Source organism: Falco biarmicus, chromosome 1, assembly GCF_023638135.1.
Source record: "Falco biarmicus isolate bFalBia1 chromosome 1, bFalBia1.pri, whole genome shotgun sequence".
Lineage (NCBI taxonomy): Eukaryota > Metazoa > Chordata > Aves > Falconiformes > Falconidae > Falco > Falco biarmicus.
The window spans coordinates 105274635-105293921 of NC_079288.1; the positions used below are offsets into that span (position 1 = coordinate 105274635).

Below are 19287 nucleotides of genomic sequence, written 5' to 3' on the forward strand. Positions count from 1 at the left end.
TTATATTAGCCAAAGCAAAAATATGGTCTTCATCCCAAATCATTTGATACAAATTGGTAAAATATCTTCCAGTTAAAATATTAGTAATCAGATTTAATGTAAACTAGTACACCTGCTGTATGCAGATGTACTAACAAGTGCAAGTATTCATGCTTATCTAGATGTCTAAATACTAGAATTGACAAGGAATTTGAAGTTGCACATGGAAATTTGGCATTGGAGCAGATCTCTTTAGTTTGCACATTGTGTTTGAACTGCTCTGTTGAACTGATTATACTGTTCAGTTAAAAAAAAAGTGTGAAGTAATTAAAGTTTATGAAAATAAATCAGCTATATTAGCCATTAGTGGGACATTTTGCAAGGCATAATTGGAAGTTAAGTGCCATTTGTGCCTTTGAAACTCTTCCCCTTAAAGTTCAACAGCTTTATATTCACTCAGAAATTCAAATATCTTTGGAGTATTTCTGTGCTATATTAATTTGAAAAACATGAAAATAGGCCATATTTCATAATTAGTGTTCCTAATGTAGTTTCATTTGAGAAACCAGTGTTTAAGGTCCTGTGTTCCTATGGTCACTGATGAGCATTTATTGACTCGTAAAGCCCAAAGCTGGGTACATCTGATGGAGGAATCAAGGCTACATTCATCCATGGTTGGTCCCTCAGTAGGTCTTCAATCTTGTGTTCAACTGACTTTCTAGATATGGGGCCTTTCCCCAGAAAGAGAAGAACTTTGCAATATAACTGTTGGGATGCCATAGCTCTCTGCAGGAACCGTAATTTTTCTTTGATTCAGGCAGCTAAAGGAAAATGGAGGTTTAAAAATTGCTGCCTGCTTGCTAAATAATACTTCCTGCTTCCCCATAAAAATGCATTTGATTGATGATTAAAGCATACTGATTTTGAAGATGATTGATTGGGAGATTAGGGCTCAACTATTTAAAACTGATAGCACAACAGTGAAGAGAAACAGCCTCTTATTAATACCATGTGTTAACATTGCATTAGGAATTAAAGCTGATTCTCTTATGGTTCAGTTCCTATGTGTGGGCCTTCTCAGTGGCTTAGTGATTTAACAAGCATCTTGACCAAATAAGGTGCGACTCATCAGGGGGGAATAGACATTGCAGAAGGCAGCTACGTATTGCAAAGGTAGCTATCAATTGCTAATGAGACATGGCTGAAATAATGAAGTTATTGCCTGGGTAAACAGTAAGACTCCATGAAGAGTGAGAGCTGCTACCTTCCATCATCCATCAGGAGAAACAGGTGATAAGCGAGCAGTTTGGTTGTGAGAGCAGGCCAGCAGTGTGTACTTGGTGTGTGGGCTGGCAGCCTGACAAAAGGGCAGGGCCAGCACCACCCCTCAGGACTGTTGTAAGCTCTTCTCCTTTCCTTACCTCTCTTCATAGGTAGGCAAAGGATCTCTGATCTAGCCCTACTTGTGGGAAGCAGAGGTACTGATGTCAAGCAAACAGTTGTGTTGATCTGTCCTACAGACTGAGCTAATAGACTTCACGCCTGCAGCAGGTTACGAGTGTGCTGCCTGTGATAGCACTGAGCAGAGGAGCAGGACACTTGTATCGCTGCAATATGGTAATTTCTAGTCTCCTGCCCGCACCAGAGCGCAAGGCTGTGTGGAACACTCTACCAATAATTCATCTGGAGGCAGGCCAGAGGTTTCCTCTCATCTTATTCCAGCATAAATCAGAAGTCAGAATGTCTTTTATTTTCTATATATAAAACTTCCCTTTAGGCTAAAAAATTATTGTAAACTCTTTCCTCTTTTCCTTCCTTTCTAAGCTTGTATGACTCCTGCCATTTATTAGCAGCCCAATGATCCATGATACCTACTTGCTACTCCTTACATATGACTGCTCATTCAATACAGAAACAAGCAAACTGGTTTGAGTGAAAAATGACTCCCATTGACCATTAGCAAAAGTTCAGGGTTTCTATTCACTGCAGAGAAAAACCGCTTCTTTTTTTTTTTTCCCTCAGAAAAGTTTCCAAGAGACTTCTTTACTGAGCTCATGAAACAGGGATACTTCTTGAAAGTAACTTTTTTTCTTTCTCCAGCTTAATAAAGTTGCAATGTGTTTTCTGTTTATAAATGGGGCTTTGCTAATGAGGGTGGTTGATGCCCCCTGTTCATAGTTTACCACAAAGTTTTAGAAAACCCTTTTACCTAGGATAAGGACAGCTTTTCAGCTGATAAAAACTGTTGCAGGTCTTCTAACATTGTTCTAACTCCCTCTTACAACCTCTGAGTGGAGAGGCTGCTCAGCACTTTCAACTCTTTTGTTTTCAATGCATAATCATCTGTAAGGTAAAACACCAAATTTCCAGTATTTTCAGCAATTTTATTGGTCTGTAGTGCACAAATAATCTTGTGTGATTCCAGAAAGCTAAATGATGCCAGAGATTGAACTCGATAATGAATATAAAGCAAAGTGTACGAAATACCTCAGCTTCTGCACTCAATGAAAGCTGGCACGATCTTAGGCATCAAACAATACTTGGAGGCAAGCTATTTGACCCTTTTGACTTGTATCTTTCTTTGGCTTTAAACTTTTCCAGATGATTTCAGAACTTGGAGCTTTGAAGAAAAAAAGACTCCCTGGTAGAAAGGCAGCTAAAGGCATATTTGGAGATGGGTTTTACACATGTACATGTAGGCACACCCCCCTGCACCTCTTACTGTGTATATAAGATAGTTGGGAAATGTGGTGTAAAGGTATTTAGGAAGTGTGTAAACTCTTCACTCTTGACAAACTAACACCATTCAATCACTCCAGACAGATTCATGCAAAGCTAACAGTTTGTTTCACTCCGGGAGCACCAAAGTTTTTTATCATGGTTAGTATTGTCAAGTATGATTTGGAGCATACTAAAAGAGTGGTTTTCTTCCTTTTCAGTGTTTTACTAATCTTTTCCCTACTGAGTAGGGAAATTGTGACTAAAGAAAGCCTTGTAATAATTATTTCTATTCCTTTAATACTTCCAAAGGTATGCAGATAGCCACCACTGACTTATGACAAGACCCACTTTCTTGAACACATATGATAGATGTACTGTCGTAACAGCATGTAAGCAGGCGTATTTTGTTCTCATTAATCCATACATGATCTGAAGTTGCTGACTTGCCAAGTGTTTTTTTCCTTACTGATGCTTTTAGACAGGTAACCGTAACCTCTGTTAATGATACTCCCCATGCAGATATTCTACATGAATCAGTGGGATACTTTCACAAATGTGAACTAATGAGATTATAAGGATTTCTGTAAATCCTCTCTCACAGAATTGTTGCCTCCTTTGATTCTCCAGCCCATGTGTAACACATCATGTTGCTTAACTCCTAGTAGAAATTTATTCTAAGTTTTAACCAGACCACACTTCTGGTGAATGTTGCCTGATGTTCAGCCTCTACACTTCTTTCTTCTGACCCATTAACTTCTAACAGTCCCACAGTTGTTTGGACCACCCAGCAATGCACATAAATATCCCATCTGTGATGTTTCAGTGACATTTCCCCCAAATGTCACAACTTACCAGTCTCTAACATGCCAGCATTTTTGAACATACATAGCTGTAATATTTCCTCAGAAATCACTGACTGCTGATTTTTCTTGAGTGTCAGGTGGGGAAGCTCCTAGAAATCAGTAATAATCAAAGTACAGTCTTAGGAGGACCAGGCATGAAAGAGAACCTGTTTATATATTTCTTTTTTTCTTGACAGAGTGGCTCTAGTCACCATCACAACAGCTAGGTGTTAACGACCACATTCACCTTTTGTGTGGCTCTATATGTGGCAAAAATGTTGTGAAGCGATATCTAACTATACCAATCTATCAAAATAAACATAATATTTTGCTGTCATCAGGCAAAACACCTTACTCAGCTATATGGCCAGACTTAAAATAATAATAAAAGAAGTATTTTCTCAGTGCTGTTTCCAATAAATATGTCCATCTTGCCTGAGTGATGGTAATAAGATCTATCGCTTTTCACCAGTAACTCATAAAAAAAATCACAAAAGTTAAATAGCATTATCCTTGGGTACAGGCCTCACTTTTTTTCAAGGAGACCCGTGCCTGAGCTGGAAGCAACAGCCATTTGCTCTTGCATAATGTCCTTCAGTGGATAGGTGTCTTTGCTAACCTCGTATGATCTGTAGAAAACTGAACTACCAAGGATGAAATGAAAGTTTTGAGAGATGATCTCAATGTCAGCAGCTTACTGCTCAAGCCATGATGACAGAGCCAAAATGTCATGGAAGAAAGTTGTGGCTGAAAATACAGCAGAGATTGCCACGGTACAAAGTTGTGTGTGACCTACAGGATTGAGTCCTTGGAGTTGCTTTGCTTTCCCAGTGGGATTAATGGAGAGTGCAGGTGTAATGAACACCCTATGATTGCCTCAGTCCTTTTGAATGAAGCCAATGAATAAAAGCAGGCTTCACATGTTTTCCTGAGGCAGCCTGCAAAACATTCCTCATGACTTGACGCAACAAATCTTCTGATCTTGCTTGGTTAATGGCTCTTCATCACTTTTCAATTCATAGTTTAATGCTTCAATGGAAGCCAATTTGAATTCATTTAACTTTTCAAATAAAACTTTTGTGAGATGCCGTATCAGATGTTTTATTACAGTCCATCTATTCTGTTACTGTTTTCTACTTTTATAAGGCTGTCAATTAGCTATCCAGTTTCAACAGAATGATTTGTGTTGTGAATTCAGTTGAGAGACAACATTTGTGCAATATAATGGCTGCCTAACTAGAATTGCTTAAAGTCAATCAATGCAATAGTCAAACTCTGTACATCTTGTCTGATCATATATAAAAGCTGAGGCATAAAAAAATTTTAAAAATCTTTTTATAGTTCTATTAGCATCTAAATAACTGCAGATTTTCTGTATCTATTTTGAGAACATACCAAGGATTACAGATTTGCTGGATAGCTATTGAAACTTTACTTTTTGAAGGCTTCTTGCACAAAAAAAAGTTTAAAAACTCTCTTTTTAATGAAGAGGCCTTGGAATATTCCAGGCTCCGGAATAGCTTATTAAAAGATAAACTCTTTGGTCTTATACACTTTTTAATATTTTTTTTTTTGGTAGTACTTGATGGTTTCCCGCACTTTATGTTTTTTCTATCGCTTTCATGTGTCTTAAAAATGTTTGCCACCATACAACAAAATTAAAATATCTCCATCTTTAAATCAATGACAATATATTTCACTGAATAACGTGTTTTGTGGTGTCTGTATCCTGTCACAGGGACTAGCTGTGAGAAAGTCTGATGTGGTCACATCTGTGCTAGGAATTAAAAGGAGGCTACTAACTTATTTCAGAGAGACTACTGCTGTCACATAGTAATGATCTATTACTACTGCAAAGGAAGTCTATTTAAACCCAGATAACAAAGACTTTTTGTACGTAAATCCTTAGAGCAGCGTGTTTACCACATGCAATTTAAACAGAGGTTTATTCTGAGTTTACTCAAGCCAGATTGCAACCAGCCAGAGAACGTTTTCAGGCTCTGGGTACGTTGACTCATTAGAAAAGCTACCCTATATTTATTCTTTAAGTAAATTCTACTGGAGTCCTCTCTCCTCATCTTCATCGTTGTTGGCTGAAGGCTTTGGTTATCATTGAGAAGGATTTGGTAGAAAAATTAGTAGAATATGTAGTGGGTGAGTTCGGTCCCAGCAACCTCTGATTAGAGCAGGGGTGTGGACTAGAGCATCACCTAAGCCATCAGTGCTGGTGGCAACCTGGCAGGTCTTAACCAGCAAATAGTGGTAATGGCTTTCAAGCAAAGTAGGGCAAGCAGAGAGGATGAAGCCAGGGTGACCCTCCACATGCCTCTGTGTGTGTGTGTGCACATCTTGGACTTACAGCATTGTTCTAAAGCAGAAAATTCAGTCACTTCCACCTTGCTCATAAAATACTTGCATTTATCACTGCTTTATTACATGATGGTTTGGGGGCAGAAAGTTAAAGTTATAATATCTCTCCTGTCTGTTTTTTATATATATTTAAATTGCTTAAGTTAGAGGCTTAGACCTAGACTAGGTTCCAGCAGTTCTTCAGAAAATTCTGGGTCTTATTACCAGTTCTTTAAAACTGGGAATGTTAGATTTTTGCGGGAAACAGTTATGGCTGCACATATTACCGTTCTCAGGAAAACTAATTTAGACAGAGAAACCTCATCATGTACTGAAAATACTACAATACCCAACAGACTCTATTTCACTTTAATGCATTTAAGTATTGCAGACACAATAGTCCAAGGAAGTTTTATGAAAGATAGTAATAAAAATTCAACCTCTTTTTATCCTGAAATGGTTGCATGTGTATTGTTTGCCTATCAAGAGGAAAAATACCGAGTGGTGAGAGGATAAGGTAGGGAGCTCAAACTTCGATTTCTGTCTCTTTCTGTCACCAACATAATTTATTGTCCTCTGGAAGCCACAGACACATTTTTTTTTTTTTTTCAGTACTTCAGTTTTCCTGTCTGTGTTGTAGGAATAATATCCTTTTCTACCTTTACACAGGTATTAGCTGTAAAATGTTCTAAGATCTAAACACAAACAGTGCATTTAAGAAAGCCAGTGCAAAATTCATACTTTTATGTGCAGTCAAATGTATTTGCAGTGTTTGCTTCCTTTGTCATCTTATTCTTCATACCCTGGTTAAATTTCTTTGTGTTTATTTCTGCCACTATTTTATAGGGTTTCTCTGAGAGAAGCCACTTTGTCAGTCAAGAGAAAGATCTCTTTTGAGATTTCTGGTGTGTCATCTGTGACCTATAGATACTGTTTTTCTTTTGGTTCAGAATATAAACAAATGTGTTCTTTCAAAAGATCTATTCTTTGTTTTGTCTAGATAAAGTTCAATTTAGAAATGTCACTAGTAGGATAGGGGTCCTACTTGGGAATTCAAGGGATTTTTATTTTTTTTGTTGAGTCACGCTAAGCTCAGAGACTGGAACTAGAACTAATACCATTAGAGTTGTGTGATAGAATAGCAAGGCTTTGATTAACCTGTTGTTTTCATGAAAAATCAGTTTACTGAACTACTGAGGCATTAACTTATTTTTGAAAGGGGTGTGTGTGGAATAATAATAAAAAAAACCCCAACAGTTGTCAAAATCTTTCTGAACATATTGCCCCTGCACCAGGCTGGAATTAGTTATGTTTCTTTACGTTCCTCTCCCCTTCTGTGGACTGCGTGTACAATTAAACTGTGTTTTCCAATGTGCATCTCCAGGATGCATCTTGGAAGAGGAAATCTAGCCTGGCTTTGTGGTTTATGGAAGGAGCTTACAAACGAACAAAATGTTGTCTCATTAGTTGACACAATGATACACTGTAATCCATAAAGTTCTGGCTTAGTATATATGCAGATTTTTAATTTTCTGCCCAAACATAAGTATTTTCTATGGAAGATAACATCTTTTCAGAGGTACTTCAGTTAAAAATCTGAATAGGCAGAATGACTGCTGGTGATTCTTGTGGGCACGTAAGCTTGCTCCAAAGCTGATGAAGACTTAGTCTTATGGGGCTCTGAGAGCATCAAGTGTTTTGAGGCATGCACTGCTTGCTTCGCTTGTCATGCGGGCAGTACATACCGCAGAGGTCTCTTGATCTTTAATTGTGATTTCTCAGGTACAAATTCGAGTAACATGCACTGCTGCAGATAATTTAGAAATAGAAAGGTATGGGGAAGCAAGTCTTGGCTGATGTTGTGTTAGAAGATGATGTTCCAAAATCACTGCTTTCCAGTCACTAATGAGAGAGATCTCAAGGAGGAGGAATGGTTGCTCTACCAGTTCAAAACAAACCTGGACCCTCATCTGCTAACAGACTTACTGGCTTGTAGAGTGCCCTGTGCAGGAGGAGACTGCACGCCATGTGTGCAAACGTGGTTCCACCCTTAACAGTGCAGTCGTATGTCAGTAGAACAGTGAAACCATTTAAAATGTCACAACAAATACAGTCTATTGACTAGTAATGAATAAAAATGCCCTAGTCCATTATACCAGCTGTTTAGGTAGATAGAGTGTAGGTAGCCTGGCACAAGCATCAAGGCAGATGGCTCTGCTTTGTTTAAATTAAAAAACAAACAAACAACAACAAAAAAAACCCAACCCAAAACAACAACAACCAAAAAAACCCTAAACAAAACTATGGGAACTTTAAAATGAAAGGTGACTAGTAAGCGTAACTCGGGTATCTTACCCAGAAGCCTAGATGCTACTGTACTTTTACTCTCATTTCCAAAAATTTCTGTCTGAATCACTGACCACCTGCCCTCCCCTCTGGTGGTTTAGGGGGTGATAAATACCTCTGTGAGAGAGAATAAATTCAAAGAATACACCGAGGCTCTGGAACTCGAGCCCTGCCCCTCTCCTTGCAAAGTATGGTCCCATGCAAAAGGAAAGAATGTTGGATAAAACATCCCCTGAAACTAGAACATAGAGGTGGGTGCATATTTCATGACAGACTGTTTTAACTTTCCAAACAGTTGCCTCTTTTATGGCCAGCAGCTACTATTAATTATTTATCAGAACACTTATTTATACACTAAAAGCTAAATGCAATCCTTTCAGTGGAAGTCTGGCAGAATGCGGGTTGAAATAAGTAGTTGTGGATAGTCCTTCAGGAGGATATGTTTCATGCACAGTTCTGCTCAGGAAAGAGCCCGTTCACATTATTCTGTCTGCTGTGTGTCTGATAATGATATATACATATGGGAGATTAAAGCCCAACCATTAGTAAAATCTCTATAGCTGCAGATGCATTGGTCCTGAGCATTAGCTGTAGGTGTGTTTCTCTGTGCTCTTGCGGGCTGTGACAGGATGGCAGATGTTCCTCTCATCCCATGGCTACGTAAGAACTAACTGAAGTTGCAAGATTGTCCTAGCAGAAGTTCTGCAACAGCAGCCTTGGGTGTAAAAGCATGCACTCTGTAAGTTTAGCTGTACCATGGTCTGGGACAAAGGCATTAGCAGTTGGATGTGTGCAGATTTTAAACTGCTGTCTGAGTTGTACTGTCTGTTTTGGGGCTGTGCTGTGGAGTACCTTGTCTTAGTGTGTTTTCAGGGAGGAAAGAAGCTTGCGTGGGTAGCCTCCATGTGACGTGAAGAAGCAAAGAGAGCAAAGTCTTGACTAGGTCATGAAGAGCAAACCAGAGAATACAGCAGGCTTTCCTTTGGCCAAACAAAGCCAGCTAAGTACCGTTACTTCATCAGCTTCCAACGAAGAAGAGGGATCCCCTTTCTTTTTGCTTCTGTTTTTCCTGAAAGAAGCCCTCCCTGCCCTGGCTTCTACTAGTGTGTTTGCTCTGGCTCTGCAAAACCCATCCTTACAGTAGAGGAGGGAGGATTAATTGGCTACACTTGCCTGCACTCGGGGAGAGCAGTTGTGACCCTTCCTGTAGCCAGAGGGAAGGAAATAGTTTTAAATACTTCTCTCTGCTCCTTTCAGAATTGAGTTTAAATCATCTCATCACAATAAATTACTTCTGGTGCCAATGTGTTTTCTTTATCAAGTACTGACATGGTTTCTACACTGTGTTGCTGTTGCCATGTGATTCTGGTGGCATTACTATTTAGATAAAATACTACTAGCTTTCTATAGCAACTGTTAATTTTAGAAGATCTGTGATTTCATTGTAATTATTACTGACAGTAGTTGTAAAATGGTTTAGATTGACGTGCATAGATTTCATTTTCTTCAAGACCTGATTTCTTTCTTTTTGATAGTTCAAACAATTTTTCTAATTTAAATGTTGACATAGAAATACAGAATTTATTTTCCATCTATCTAGCGCTCTTCTGCATAGCGGCTTATGCTTCATGAGGGGCATTGCATTAACATCTCAATAGGAAAAGTGGATTTGTTGCTGTCACATGAGCACTTTCCAGCCTTTCTCAAAATGTGAGACAGGACACATTAATGCTCCAAGCAGTTTCCATCACAGAGACCCTCCTTCTCCCATTGTCCAGCCCCTCAACCTGCTCTAATGGTCCTCAACTGCACCCTAGGCCTGAGAATAAGCGATCTGCTAAACTACTACTTTACATGGTACTCCTTAATCCTTGCAAATGATTTCAAACCCAGGCTTCCCTCACCTTGGAAAGTGTGGAGAGCCCTCGGCACATTTTAAGCTCAGTTCCCTGTTCCTGAAATGACTCCACAGGCTGGCGAAATTGCAGCTTTCTGCACAACTCTGAGTAATCTTTTCCTTCAGCCACCCAGGCCCCAGCTTGAAATGCTTTGCTACTCTTAGCCCAGGGTTTGCTTTGTTCAGAAAAGCCAGTTTTGCAGGTATGGAACACAGTTTTTTGGATGCACCTAAGAAGCTGAAGCATTATGAAAGCTTTGTAGAGCAAACGCTTGATAGAAGCAAACATCAGTGTATACATGCAGTTGAAGCTCAGCCAGCTCTATGGTCATACAGGCAGTCACATCAAAATTGTTTGTGGGCTAAATCAGAAAGATTTGGAACATAAATTATCTTTTTTTTTTTTAAGAGATCATTATATTCTTTCCTTTATTGCTTGTAGAAAAATAAAATGAGAAACATTTTTTTTTCTGGTGGCATATGGTTAAATGCGTTTTTTTGTTTAACTGAAAACTCAGTCAAAACTACTACAAACTCATCAGCATTTTCCTTGATCAATATTGCCCTGGGTTTGCAATATGTGGTCATGTTTTCCTTAAAGTATCTCATCGTACCTCTGAGAATTCCTGTACTGTAAGCCTTAAAATATATACATCTTAGCATATTTTTCTCCCACTCATAGTGAATGATAGCTGAACTCTAGAGAAGCTCATGATTCCCTGCATGCTGCTACATCAGCTAAGTTTGATTAGTGCCATTACAAAGAGCAATATAGCAGATATCACAACATTTAAACATCCATAAAGTTTTAATAGAACTTCCAGAACTTTATAGTGTGAGTTAACAGGGTGTTTAGATGGCAATAGAATTATATGTGAGGGCATATATATGTGTGTGTGTGCAAGTGGTCAGTCACTCAAGTATCCTGCTGTGTGCTTAGATCTAAACCTTTTGATTTACTCCCAATATAATGGAAAGTTAGAGGAGCATTTCTCCAGCCTCACAGAAAATAGTGGTGTAAACAAGATATCAACATACTCCTGCTTTCATTTCTGAGGCTTTCAGACATTAGGCATTTATGAATAAAAAAAAAAAAGCCATGTTCTGAGGAAATGGCACAAAAACTAATATATAATCTTAAAGTTCTGCACAGAGCAATGCCATTAGGAACATAGAATCTAATTGAGCAGATCATATTATTTGAATTTACAAGATTCAGAAGAAAACTGGAAGCCAAGAATTTCCTTCATTAAATGCAACTTGGCATTCCTTCCTCCTCACCATCCCGTCCCCCCCCCCTCCCCCACCTTCTTCAGAGCAACATTTCAGAACGCAAGTCAGACAGCGCAGCTTGGCTGATGGTAAATGTGCGTGCTCAAAGTATACAGATGCGATGGGGCAAGACAGGGAAGCACCTGGCAACGTTGCCAACTATCTAAACTTTATCAACACGGAGATTCTACTGTTCTTCCACAAGCTGAACAACTTACAGCAGGAGGGTCATAATTAAAAACTACTGAAGAAATGGGAGAGAAAATTACTTCTCCTTTGCTCTGATAAGATTCAGAGGTAGAAAAGGCAGAATAACCTGCTACCTGGGGTAGGCCAGATTCTGCAGCATTTATTCACAGGAAGGGAGGGTCCAATCAATGTGATTAAGAGCTGGAGAAGTTAGTAAAAAAACAAACAAACAAAAAAACCCCCAACACCACCACCCCCCCAAAAAAAAAATTAAAAAAAAAAAAAACAACAAACCACCAACCAAACCAACTATATGGTAAATTCCCTGGGGAAAAGAGAGCTTAATGAGTGTGGTTTTCTGTATGTATGTGTGGTTACATTAGTGTAGTGCTTATAGGAAGAGACTTATTCACCTCTAAATATTTCTCCTTTGAGTGTTTATTCCCAGCAGCAATGACTTGGAGCCGGTGTGTCAGCTCTAAGATGAAAATGCTGGGCTGCTGCTGGGCTCTGGCTCTGTAGCCATCTAAAGAGCAAACACTGATTTCTTCAGTTTACCTCTGAAACAATTCTCACTTTCACACTATGAATGATGATGTTATTTAAAAACACACACACAAAAAACACCCCCACCCCCAAAACAATGTTGCTTATGGATGTTGTTTAGATATCAAACTGCCGAAAGCAAGCAGATCTGCAGGTCTTGGCTTCCTCACAGTACAAATACTCGTACTTTAAATAATGTGTGTTTACTATATATCCAGGGAAAGCTTTCACACTGTCATTTTAATACTCTAATTTTGCTTAACTTTGCTAGATGGTAGCAAATACAGCCAAGTATATGGAGCAAACTAAAGAAGAATCACAACCTTATCCTCTTTCTTCCCTCATATAACTTGCCATGCTGTAACTTCTATGGTCTTTCATATATTTAGCTACACAACTGTTTTCCCTCTGAGGACGCACATCCCTTTACATCAAGGGCACTTGCATGCAAACATGACAAAGACTATCTCAAACTTTCAAATAATCCTTTGAATGCCAGGCTCTAGGCAGCTTTCTGAAGTACTTACTATACATAATTAGGCTCTAGGCAAAGCATTTTACACACTGTGGATATTCATAACCTGCTTGGGAACTGTTTTCTTGTCTCAAAGTACAGGCACTGTCTATACCGTCATATGGATCTATACCCAGTTGTATAGGTTAATGTAGCAATATGTGCAGAAGCTGAACAATAGCTTACCTAGAGAAGACTTTCTCTTCCTAGCGTGCAGGAAAGAGACATCTGCTATTCAAATCTCTTCACATGGCTCCAGGTAAACTAGGGAGAGTTTTCAATTGATAGCAGCTGTCCGAGTGTCATCCCAGGAAGGTTCCTCTTGCTCCAGCCCCAGTAAGTGAACTCTACCGGCACAGTCACATCTCATTTATACACAGACTGTCCTTTTCAAAACAAGCAGCCAGCTGGAATGATTCAAACCTCTGTTCAGCACACCGTTAAAAATGCAGCTTCCTTCTTGGACATGGGGGATTACACCGGGGAGCAACCAGGCTACAGCAGAAAAGGCTTGCGAGAACTATTTAATCACCCAAATACCAGCTGCTCCCTTTACAACTGCTAGTGCTGTCGCTGTGCCTCCTGTTTGCTGTAGTCAGCCTCCCTCTCCCTCATATCTACAAGAGTATCGAGGCGGCTTTGCAGGGTTGTGATTGGCAGTGGCGGCCGATTCCTCCGACTAATCAACCCCCTGACTTTCAAGGACTCGGAGCTGCTCTGATGTCATTCCAGCCGAGGGGGGATGCTTCACGCGAGGATGAGGACGCGGCAACGAGGGAGGCTAATTCGGAGATGAGCTGCATTCCTCTCTCACCATTGTGATTGATTAGATGCTCTGGGAGGATTTGCATAATCTGTCATTGTGCAGTTGGACCACCTCCCCTCCTGCCCGCCCGTCCGAAATGCTGGAGGAAAATGCCACTTTCAGCTTCTGATTTTACACCTGGAGTCTGCAACTGAAAGCCTTGGGGGAAAAAGGAAAAGTTGAAAGAGTCATTTTCCGGCAGGAGAATGCTCAAGCCCCCAGGCCCCTGCACCATCCCCAGATACTAAAGGAGGCTCAAGAAAATCACAGACCTAGAAGACTCCTTGGTTCCCACTCTTGTTAGATCACTGATTAGATCAGCTGGTACAACAAAAGGTGGGTTTTAATGCATGACCAAAATCAAGCAGAGGTTACCCCGTGAGTTGGTTACAGAGTCTCCCTGACACCACCTCTGGGTGGGTACCAGCAAACATGCAGCGCTCAGAGGTTCGAAGTCTTTTCCTACTGTATGTGGCACAAATTCCACCTATTTGTTGCATAATTTCTTATTAAAATCCTTTAGCTTGTCCAGCTAGAAATGAAACCTACCTCCATAGCCAAGAAACAAGATTGTTATTTGACTTTAAATTGCATTACAGAGGAAAAACTAAACACTTTCTATATTAAAAAATTAGATTTTATACCAATCTAATTTTCAATTTTTGCCAGCTTGACACCTTTCACTCCAAAACCGTTCTTCGTACGATACACCTTGGAATTGAAATTCAGCCAATTCTGTGCAGCAAATGTGAGGTGGAAATAGTTTTGTTCAAGGAGACTGGAACAAACCCATTCTAGATGATGAATGTTGCTGTAAACTCAGATTTGAATCATAGGAGGGTCAGCTCAACCTTTCGTGTTTCCAAAATAGTGTAAATTAATGGTATTCCATGCAGTTTACCATTTACATCCTTCAGCTGGGAGCCTCTACATGAAGAGCTATTTGTTCTCTGTGAATATCCAAGTTTCAAAGATGGTAGATATTCTTAACCGGGGACTAATTTATTCCTCCTGGCTAAATTAGAAACTAAGGGAAAGTTAAAATTCAGAGTATTCCTGAGTCATTTCCTGCAATTTCTAATTACAAAGCACTCACTAGGGGTCTTTGAAAAATGCCTTACACCTGTGACTGGCTCTGGATTGGGGATTTGTTTTCCAATGACTGTTGTGAAGGTTGGGTGTGGGCTTCCCCCTGCAACTGTGTGGTGAGCTGGTGCCTCCTTGCACCCTTGTGAACATCAGAACTTAAGTCAGGCTGGAAACTAAAACCTCCCAATCTAGTGACAGAGTCTCTTCCCAACACAAGAAAGTCTTCTTGGTGCAATTGGTGGAAAACCGCAAAACATGTGAGCGCTCCCTATTACTAATTTGATGGTGCAAAAAGGAAAATGTCTGATTGTTTTGTTTCTCCTTCTACTTGTATTCTTGACTCCTAGCTGTATTTCAAGCACTGGAGACATCCCTGCAAGCGAAAGGGTTTGGCTGCAGGGTGTGAGTGTGCTGCAGGATGGCTCTTGGCTGCTGCCAGATGTGGTGGGAGCAGCAGTCTGCCCCTTTGAAGCTGCTGCTGCAGATGTTCCCCGGGTGGGCCATAGGCCAAGTGGTTATGCATACCGTTGAGAGTGTATTTCAATTCAGATGCTAAAGTCACTCTTTGAACTTAAATCCTTGGCTTAAGAGCATGCCACGCTAGATGAATTCAACATGAAGAAGCATGGCTGTTAAATCACACTGCCTTGATAACTGTTTGTTCTGCTAGCAATTCATTTTAAGTGGAGGATCAGGCGACTTTGCCAGGGTCTACCCTTATTAGAAATGTGTGGAAATCAGTTGGCAGAATTGCTCCAGCTCTCTTTATGTAATGAAAAAGAGCAGACCAACCCATGGGGAAAAAGACAGTTCAATTTGAATTTTCACTTCTCTCTCCTTTGGGTAGTAGCAAGAATTGAACTCTTGCTTGGACACAAATGCACTTGAGTTACCTAGAATGTCCTCACAATCATGATGATATTCTCATGTTCTGCTTTAGGGAAAAGTATACAAAAAAGAAAATAGGACGGCAAGAAACATTCATGAAGTATGGGTGGAGAGAAACAGTAAATGAAGGGAAATTTTGGAAATAAAATACCATGTTACTGAGGTACCACACTTATGCTGAAATCCTTACCACAGGATGTGTGTTTTTCTTACCTGCAGCACAGATTTTATATTAGCTGGTGGAAATCCTCTGTTAGTTAATACTTGTATGATTTATTTTCCTCCCTATATAGGCAGACAATCACAACTGCCTAGTCCTCCTATCTGAGTAGTTAAAAAGTTATAGAAAAAAACCTAGAGGTACTTTGCCCAAAACTAGTATTGCCTTTCCAAAACATGACTTTTTGATTTTATAACTGTGGGTTTGTTGGGACATAGAAATGTTGTACTTTTCTAAACCTAGCACTTTCACATAGACTCTTTCCTTAGCACTGTGTAAATGTACAAGACTTTAAATCAGATTTATTTTTTTAAAGGGGCATCTGCCTTTGCACTAAAGGCAACTGCTGATAATTCAGCATCCTTCTATTTAGACTAATGCTCATAGTTGTCGATTTTAAGTACTATACTACCACCACAATGACTGTGTGTGCATTTTTAATGTATTTACCTTCACAGCACATTGAGGTAGAAGAACACAATTCTTGCAGTTCTGTGCTTAGAAACATGACACAGAGCAAGCAAATACTTTCAGAAATTACTATGTATAATACGTGGTATCTCCCTGGTTCACTCTTCTAGATTATTTGACAACTTTCACTGAAATATTTGGATTGATATTCTGCTGTTATGCTGAGCTTTTGTTTTCTTTGAGTGCCCCCAGTTTTCTCACCTGTTATGACAGTGCTCTGATGACATTTTAATAGGTACTCCCTACTTCTTCTCTCAAACTACCTTGCAGCATGAAGCCATGCTTCAAAATTAAGTTGACTGCAATACATATAACAGTCTCTTTTGGCTAAACACACCTTTACAATCTTTACTGAACAAAAGATGGCTTTTGACACCGAAGTTCACAATAAGTTTAAAAAAAAAAAACCAAAAAAAATACTATTGCTGAAAGGATGAGGTTTTCCTTGAGCTGTGGAGAATTCTTATGAACTTCTTTGTAATTAAACAACAACACGACTTTTATTAAACACACAGAGCAGTTCCTCAGCTGGTGTAAACTGACAAAACATCCATTGATTTCAGAGGAACTATGACAACTTATAAGAGTTATAGATTAGTCTCTAATTCTCTAGCAGCTCCTCAAGATATGCAGAACTTAATTACCCTCACATCAAAAGTGCAAGAAACAAAGGCATAGCAGAATGTGCTTTTTTTAGAGTATTCAAACATATATTTCATTAAGAAAAGCCTCTTTGATTTTTTTGATGTTTCAATAACTTGTTAGGTTTTAAAATCTGAATATTTTGGCTCCGACTCAAAATGTGTTAGAGATTTTATATACTCAGAAATGTAGGGATGAAATATAGATACACTTGAAGGTGAGTTTCATGCATCACAACTCAGTTAAGGTATTCATGTCTTCCACTGAAAGTACCAGCCTTGTCATGGATTATTCTAATTTCCCTGATGACAGTGGAGAATATGCTGCTAGTAGTCAGTCCACTTAAGCATGAAGCACTGACTTGAAGCAACATCAAAAGCAAAATTGATGCAAAGTCCTACAAGCAAAATAAATTTAAAAATGCAAACACCCCCCCCCCCCACCCCCCCCCCCCAAATCTCAAACCAGATTCCCTGACTGCTAACTTTCTCCAGTTATACAGTCTCTATTCAGCCTCTGTTATCATGGTCTGTTTATGGCTGGACACACTTCTGTAAATGATAAAGGCAAATCAGTGCATACCAGTTCTCTATTGACCTTTATCTTAAACATTTATTCCTTTGTAAAGTAATTTTAATATCCTAGAGTGTCTGTGTTCCTGTAGGCTTTGGATGTATTAGTTTCAGAGAGTATGTTGATATAAACTAATGTTGAAATATCTGTTAAACCAACATACGTTCATTAACATCTACCATTAAAGCTGCTCCACATCTCTAATTACATTACTATTTCATGTCTTAAGTGCTTACTCAACTATAAAAATATAAACTCTTGTCTTTTAAGTACTGTTATCAAGATACTGTCAAAGCAAAAAATGAGGTGATTCTGCTTAATCCGCAGCCTGATCTGTGTTATCACTTCCTGAGTTATCAGCTCACTGTGACACCAAGACAAGGGTTCATGCTGTGCGAGAGAAGTACGTCTTTGTATCGCCGTAAAGCCTTTTGGGCTCTTTCCCACAACTTCCTTTAGAGAATCCTTCCAGGGTTCAGCTTTGGCCTGAAGTCAGCAGAAATCTCCTGGGAAGTAAATGAGGGTAGGGCTGAAGCTGAGAAAGAGAGGAGTTTTTTCCCAGGCCACACTTTAATGCAGTGGAAGAGACTGAAGCATCAGAGAAGGTTTATGTTCCGCTCAGCCCCCTTGTGATTTGCGTTTGCACCCATAGCACTTTAGCAATGTATGGGAGCAGTTTCTCATTTGGTCTGTTTTCATGGAATACTCTTCTGGTGTCCTCCCTGCTTATAAGCAAGTCAACCTATATTTGTAAATTCTCATAAAAGCAGGTCCAATTCATCTGACTGCCTTGCTTGGAAAAGCTGGCTGCTACCTCCGCTGCATTTCAAATGGTTGCAAACATGGTTATTTGTTGGTCTAGCATTGGTAGCACTCTTGTTTCCCCTTTCTGTGGAAGTATGAATAATCATTTACAGCGTGTTTTTTCTCCTGTGTGACTTGTAAAGGTTATCCTTCAACAGAGATCATCACACAGTTTCTCTCCTCCTCAGTACTGCAGTCAGCAGAAGTGTTGTCATCCCATTGTGTGTCAGCTGTGGTACGGCTCTCCAGTGCCCACTCCCAACCTGAATTCAGGCTGGGGAGGTGACTGACTTTAATGCGTAACTCATTTTTTACAGCATTGCTTTATGGCACCTTGAGGAACTCCTTACAAGAAGGCTGTGTAGTACTTTCTTTTCTCCAACATGACCTACTTATCAACTCCTTCCTGATGATCTCTGGACAATCCACCATGATTTGTGCTGCTCTATGATTTCCATAAAATGGAAAGCATCCCCCTTGACTTGCAGAGTATGCGCTGCATTGAGGAATGGGCAGAAAACGCCCAATTCCGCTCTGCTTCCAGCGAGGGAAGAAGCCAACCAAAGAGACTAGGCAATGCTGCTGGCGTGGAGGGACCACCCTGCTGCGTGAGTCTTCTGCTGAGGTCTCTTAAGCCTTTCTGCTTTCTGCCAGTCCGAACTTTGTGAGGTTATTTTTGGAAAAAATAGAACTAAGGGAGGAAACCAGAATGTGCTCAAAGGAAAAGTCTGTAACCTGGTCATTAGGAAGTAATATATATCCTTCTTTAGTCTCCTTTTACACTTTAAGGAGCAATTATCTAACAAATTATGGCATTATTTTGGGAAAGAAAGAGGTAATTGATTCTTGCTGCTCTATCACAACACTTGGGACCATGAGAACAATTATGTCTGTATAATATCAACATTTGGTCATCATGTGCCAGTTGCATATCTGAGCCTTGGTGGCTTTCTGAGTAAAGGGGCTGTATCACTGCAGTATATTGTTTTCCTGATGGATAAATCAGTAAGTCAGTACTTCACATAAATTCTTTGAGGATCTAGTGGTTAACAGCTCACACAAGAGAACAGACAGTATAAACAGAGAAGTTAGAGTAGGGCTGGTAAGATGCCTAGAGGAAGGTGGCTTCTAATAAAGAAG

The 19287-nt window shown here is 39.7% G+C and overlaps 1 protein-coding gene across 4 annotated transcripts in view; it reads right to left on the reverse strand.

Moving 5' to 3' along the window:
* The window catches only part of LOC130157378 (bifunctional heparan sulfate N-deacetylase/N-sulfotransferase 4), a 161026-nt gene that overhangs the window by 93544 nt on the left and 48195 nt on the right, over positions 1 to 19287 (reverse strand). For 3 of the 4 annotated variants that reach the window (XM_056356830.1, XM_056356843.1, XM_056356838.1), the window contains one exon: positions 12842 to 13619. The exons of the other annotated variant lie outside the window; for it this stretch is intronic. The gene's annotated coding sequence lies outside the window, so the exon portion shown is untranslated. The remainder of the gene's footprint in view (positions 1 to 12841; positions 13620 to 19287) is intronic. 4 annotated transcript variants of the gene reach the window in all.